General features: G+C 64.1%; 2 pseudogenes; both read right to left on the bottom strand.

Annotated features, from left to right (window-relative positions):
• Window positions 1–2562: 2562 nt before the first annotated feature.
• Window positions 2563–3758, bottom strand: GL50803_00r40021 (28S rRNA; annotated as a pseudogene).
• Window positions 3759–3813: 55 nt separating this feature from the next.
• Window positions 3814–6151, bottom strand: GL50803_00111938 (Kinase, NEK; annotated as a pseudogene; the record flags this gene model as incomplete).
• Between the last annotated feature and the right edge of the window lie 164 nt (window positions 6152–6315).

The raw sequence follows: 6315 nt of genomic DNA, 5'->3' as shown, positions 1-6315 counted from the left end.
CCTACCTACCCTACCCTACCCCCTACCCTACCCTACCCACCCCCTACCCCCTACCCTACCCACCCTACCCTACCCTACCCCCTACCCTACCCACCCTACCCTACCCTACCCTACCCTACCCTACCCTACCCTACCCTACCCTACCCTACCCTACCCTACCCTACCCTACCCTACCCTACCCTACCCTACCCTACCCTACCCTACCCTACCCTACCCTACCCTACCCTACCCTACCCTACCCTACCCTACCCTACCCTACCCTACCCTACCCTACCCTACCCTACCCTACCCTACCCCCTACCCTACCCTACCCTACCCTACCCTACCCTACCCTACCCTACCCTACCCTACCCTACCCTACCCTACCCTACCCTACCCTACCCCCCTACCCTACCCTACCCTACCCTACCCCTACCCTACCCTACCCTACCCTACCCTACCCTACCCTACCCTACCCTACCCTACCCTACCCTACCCTACCCTACCCTACCCTACCCTACCCTACCCTACCCTACCCTACCCTACCCTACCCTACCCTACCCTACCCCTACCCTACCCTACCCTACCCTACCCTACCCTACCCTACCTACCCTACCCTACCCTACCCTACCCTACCCTACCCTACCCTACCCTACCCTACCCTACCCTACCCTACCTACCCTACCCTACCCTACCCTACCCTACCTACCCTACCCTACCCTACCCTACCCTACCCTACCCTACCCTACCCTACTTACCCTACCCTACCCTACCCTACCCTACCCTACCCTACCCTACCCTACCCTACCCTACTCTGCCAGCATAGTCTTCTCTCCTCCCCCTTGTCCGTTCCTTTTCTTCGCCCCTCTGGTGTCTTCCTTGTGTGGTCGCCTCGTTGCCAGCCTTCGTCCCAGAGCCGGGCCGGACGCCGGGAGCGCGAGCAAAATCTAAATTTTGGCGCCCCCAGCGCGGAACCCGGGCCGGCCCCCCCGGATGTGCGCGCCCCGCCGGCAAGCATGCAGACGCCACAGAGGGACGGTGACTAGCAATGCCCCGTTCCCCCCAGCCTCCCGCTCCTCTGCCGGCTGAGCTGGGTGGCCCGCCGGACCCCCGAATTTTCCGAAAATCCCCCCGCCCGCCCGATACGCGCCACTTTAAATAAAGGAATTGGACCCGTGCGTGCGGAGCGGGGGGCGCACACGGGGCGACCGTATGCGATCTATGTGCACCTGCTCTAACCCACAGCGCCCGCTCCCGCCAACTCACACACAGCGCTCGGCCCCCGGCCCCCCTGGCCGCCCACCTGCGCCCCTCCGCGCCCCCTGGCATGCCCTGACGCCGGGAGAAGGCCCCCCTGGCCGCGCCCCCGCCGCGAGACCACGCGGGCACGGGGGCTGGGGCGCCCCGGGCGGGCCCTCACCCCTCTGATGGGAGGCAGCATCTCTTCCAACAGTCCCCGCCCTGTGCGCATGTATTTCAGTAAATTACTCTGCCGCCCCCCACAGCCCGGCCCGGGTCCGCCTGCACCACACTTTTTTGGATTCCCTTGGGGCCCTCTGCCCCCCTCCAAAAAACCGGCCCTCGCGAGATAAAGCACCTTGTCCTATATAGTGCGTGACAGAAGCCGCCCCCCACACACCCCCTGGAGTCCCCCTGCACCACATTTTTTTGAAATCCCTTGGGGGCGTCCGGGGGGCCGGGGGGCCGGTCCGCGGGGAGCGCCGGGGAGCCCGGGCGGACCCTGCAGGACTGCATATCACGGCAAACCCTCCTGTGCGGACCACGTGTCCCGGGCTCCTCTGCCGGTCGGGAGATCCGCGCCCCTCGTTCTCCGTCCACCGTGCCCCGGGGAGGCCCTTGACTGCAAAACGATCGAATTGGAGGCTGACTGTGCATCTGGGGCTGTCCGGGGCCCTCTCCGGGGAGACCGCCCGAAATGGCTTCTCGCGGGGATCTCGATAGCCGTGGCTGTATACGGTCCGTCTCTAACCTATGTGACTGCTGGCAGCGGGAGGGCACTGCGTGGGGGGCGGCCCCCCGGAAGGGCGCGGTCCGAGGAGGGGCCCCCGACCGGCCCTGGACCGACTGGGGCAGCCCCGGGTGCTGTGCGTGCGCCTGGCTGCAGCGGGGGCACGGGGGCGCAGGAGGCCGCAGGAGAGACCGGAGTGTTTACTGGCCCGGGGGATCGGCTGCTCTGGGCCGTCCGGGGGTCCTTCCGCGCTCTCCCCGCGGTCCCCCGGTCTCCTGCACCGGGCCTCCCCAGCGCCCGTCCCCGCACGTGGGCGTGTCTCCCGGTCGTGCGTGGCCTGCTGGAGGCGCTGGGCCTCCCTGCCGCCCTCTCTGTCTGGATCCCCCGGGCCGCCTCCCCCGGGCCCCCTGCGGTCCTGCGCCGCCCCCCTGCGCACACGGGCGTCTCTCTGTGCAAGGCAGACCCGGTGGTGGGCGTGCACTGCCCCCTGGCCACCCCTTGGGGCACCCTGCACTCCCTCAATCTTCTCTTTCCGCGCTCTGCCTGTCTGTCTGCCCCGCACCCCCCCAGAGCAAGTGGGCCGCGCGCCCCGCCCCGCGCTCTGCAGGCGCGTCCCTCAGGCGATCGCAGGGCTCTGCGCCGTACAGGAGCGCCGCGCCGGGTGGTCTCCCCGGGCGGGGGCCGCTCGGCGACGGGGCACGGGGCTGGGGCGCGCGGCCGGGCGGGGCGCGAGGCGGGGTGCGCGCTTAGAGGCGGTCAGCGCAGGGCCCCCGGGCGCGGCGGCGCGGCGCTGCCTGGCCGGGCAACCGCGGGGCTGGCGGCCCGCGGCGGGCGTTCCTCTCGTACTGGCCCGCCGTGCTCTGGCCCCGGGGCCAGTAGGGTAAAACTAACCTGTCTCACGACGGTCTAAACCCAGCTCACGATCCCTTGAACGGGTGAACAATCCGACGCTTCCGCGCCGGTGCGCGCGGACGGTAGGAAGAGCCGACATCGAAGGATCAAAAAGCCGCGTCGCTGCGGGCGCTCGGCGGCCACAAGCCAGTTATCCCTGTGGTAACTTTTCTGCCACCTCCGCGCCCGCGGCCGGGGCGGCGAAGGATCGGTAGGCCCCGCTTTCGCGGCCCGCGCCGGCACGGGGGGCGCGGGTCGGGCGGGCTTGTGCCCTTCTGCTCCGCGGGAGGTCTCCGTCCTCGCTGAGCCCGCCGTGGGACGCCTGCGGTCCGGTGTAGCAGGCGCGCCGCCCCAGCCGAACTCCCCGCCCGGGCGGGTCCCCGCGCGACCGGGTGAGCGGGGCGGCGGCGGCCGTCAGGGTGTCTCAGGGGCGCGGCCTCCCCTGTGCGCTGCGCCGGCCGCCCCGCCCCACAGGCCCGGGCTGGAGTCAAGCTCAAAAGGGTCTTCTTGCCCCGCTGGCCGGCCCTCGCCCGTTCCCGAGGCTGGAGGCTCGCGGAGGCGCGGCTCGGGACAGTGGGATCCTCGTTGGTCCATTCATGCACGTCGGAAATTGCCCGACGAGGCATTTGGCTACCTTAAGAGAGTCATAGTTACTCCCGCCGTTTACCAGGGCTTCGGCGGATCGCTTCACGGTGACGGTCGTGGCACTGGGCAGAAATCACGTCGCGCCAGCGCCGGGTGCGGCCCTCGCGACGCTGTGTTTCTAGTAAACAGTCGGGATCCCCGCGTCCGTTCCAGTTCTGACCCGGCGCGCCGTCAGAGCCACTCCTTTTCCCGAGGTTACGGAGCCGGCTTGCCGACTTCCCTGAGCCGCGTTCGCTCCCGCGCTAGAGGCTGCTGACCCCGGAGTCCTGCTGCGTGGCGGGGCTGTGATGTGTAAGGTCTGATGTAGAGGCGATCGCTGTTTACTCTGGCTACTCTAAGAGAAGGGCCATCATCTCGTTACTGCCTCTTTGTTTGGCTATGCCCAAGAGCTGATTCCTGTTTATGTTCTTCTCCTTCTCTGCGAGGAATTGCATGCATTCTATCTGATTGTTGTACACTGCAAACATGAGGGCGGTTTCGCCACCACTAGTTTGCATCCCACCCTCCTTCTCCAGCAGAAGCTTAATGCACTCTGGGTGACCCTTCTCTGCTGCTATCATAAGGGCCGTCTTACCATTCCTATCTCTCATGCCCCCTTCTTTCTCTAGGAGTAGCTTAACACAGTCTTGCTTGCCATTTTGTGCTGCACACCTGAGGGCTGTCCATCCGTCACTATCCTTCATGCCCGCCTCCTTCTCCAGGAGTATTTCCACTATCTTTGTGTGGCCTTTCCCTGCTGCTGTCATGAGAGCTGTCCGGCCGTTGCTATTTTGCATCCCGCCTTCCTTCTCCACGAGCAGCTCCACTATCCTTGTGTGGCCGTGTGCTGCTGCCCTCATCAGTGCTGTTCCCTTACAGATGAACCAGCGGCCTATCTCGACATTCCCCGTCGCTTTCTGTCCCCCCTGGAGGGGAAGGAGGGCCTTCACAGTATCTACATCATTTCTGTCAACAGCTCGCATGAGGGCAGTGACGCCATTCTCATTTGTGGGGTCGAGGAGCTCTACTATGTTCCTGTGCCCTGCCCTTGCAGCTATGATCAGCGCCGTGTCTCCGTTATCGTTCCTCGTGTCCTTATCAAGAAAGTGCTTCCTCACGGTCTTAGTATCCCCAGTGAGAGCCGCGCGCATGAGTGGGGTCCATGAATGCGTCTCGTATCCCTGAAGGAGCAGAGCTATGTCTGTGTGCTTGTTCCTGAGGGCGTGCACGAAGGCCGTGTTACCGTCCTTGTCCTTCATCCCCTTCTCGTGCTCAAGGAGGAGCTTTACCACTTCAAGGCTCCCCTTCTCCGCGGCGATCATCAGAGCGGTCCAGCCGGTTTTGTCCCTGAGGCCCTTTTCCTTCTTAACAAGCAGCTCAACAGGCCCACCGTGCCCCTGCTGGGCCGCGTGCATGAGGGCCGTCATCTTCTGCTTGTCACGCTGGCCGGTGCGGACTCCCTCTTCAAGTAGCACCCGGACAGTCTCTGTGTCATTCGTGTGCGCAGCACGGATCAGTCTGGGTAGCAGGTGAGCCTCAGGTTGAAGGGTAATCGTAGCTACTGCACCACTGAGTTGCATAACCTGACCTTCTCGTGCTTGCATTGTGGATAAGTATTTTTTGTCCGGCCTTCAAGAGCGTCAATCCCAGGGGTCTTAAGTCGGGGCTCCTGTCCTAGGGAGCTGGTCTTGCTTGGCCTGTTCTCGAGGGCTGCCTCGCGAATAGCAATCCTAGCATTAGCATTATTCAGGGCAGTCTTCAAGGAGCTGCATTCGTACTTCAGCACCGCGTATTGAGCCCCCAGCTCACCAACTGGGATGTCGAATGTAGCGAACGTCTTGTGCAGCTCCCTGGCCGTCGGCCTCTTCACTGGATCCAGCACGAAGATCCTCTCCAGAACACTCTTTATGAAGCCATCAGTGACACCGCTCAGGTCCGGCCTCCACCCGTCGACGAAGACCTCTGCCGGCTCCTTGCCCCCAAGAAGTCCGGCCTCTTCAGAGTTACTAGTTCATAAATGATGACCCCGAGGCTCCACACATCGGAGGCGGGGCTGGCCTCGTTGTGGAGGAGCATCTCAGGGGCCATGTATACTGCCGTGCCTGCAATGGTGCTCCCGCATCTCAGGGCGTCCTTGCAGAGGCCGAAGTCGGCGATGATGAAGTGTTCATCATCTGCGCTGACGAGAATGCTTGCAGGCCTGAGGTCGCGGTGGACGAGGCCCTGGTAGGGGCGACCGTCGGCACCCACTCCGCTGACGCCGTGGAGGTAGGCGAGGGCGGCGGCGAGCTGCCTCAGAACGGAGAGGACCAGCTCGGGAGAGACGGGGGTCTTCCTCCGCTTGCAGTCGATAAACACTTGCTCGAGTGTCTTGTCGTGGCGATTCATGACGATGTAAATGAAGCCCTCGTCCTCAACCACTTGATGATACTTGAGGATCCCCGGGTGGGAGAGGTCGGGGAGGGTGGCCAGCTCAAGCCTGATGGCATCCACGTTGCCCTTACCCAGGCCGTCGAGGAGAATCTCCTTCACGGCGAGACTCGGATAGCCCCTGAGGGCGTAGACTACGCCTGTAACCCCTCTGCCCAGCACGCCATCCAGCAACTTGTGGAGCTCCTCAACGACGAATTGTGGGATGACGGGGGCTGCTGCAGGGGGGCTGGCTGTGTAATCATCGCCGTCGGCCATGACAGTTTATTCTCAAAAATAAGATCGGGCAATTAGATTGAACGAGTGATTGGGCCGCACCCTCAGAGGCTACAAGAGAGCGCAGGCCCCTGCCAGCCTCGCTTCTCGAATCTGTGTTCATGACAGCAGACACGTCGTCCCGTACACTGTGGAGCGCCCTTGCA

Source organism: Giardia intestinalis, chromosome 3 (genome assembly GCF_000002435.2).
Source record: "Giardia intestinalis strain WB C6 chromosome 3, whole genome shotgun sequence".
NCBI lineage: Eukaryota > Fornicata > Diplomonadida > Hexamitidae > Giardia > Giardia duodenalis.
This window is presented reverse-complemented; position numbering and strand designations above follow the sequence as displayed.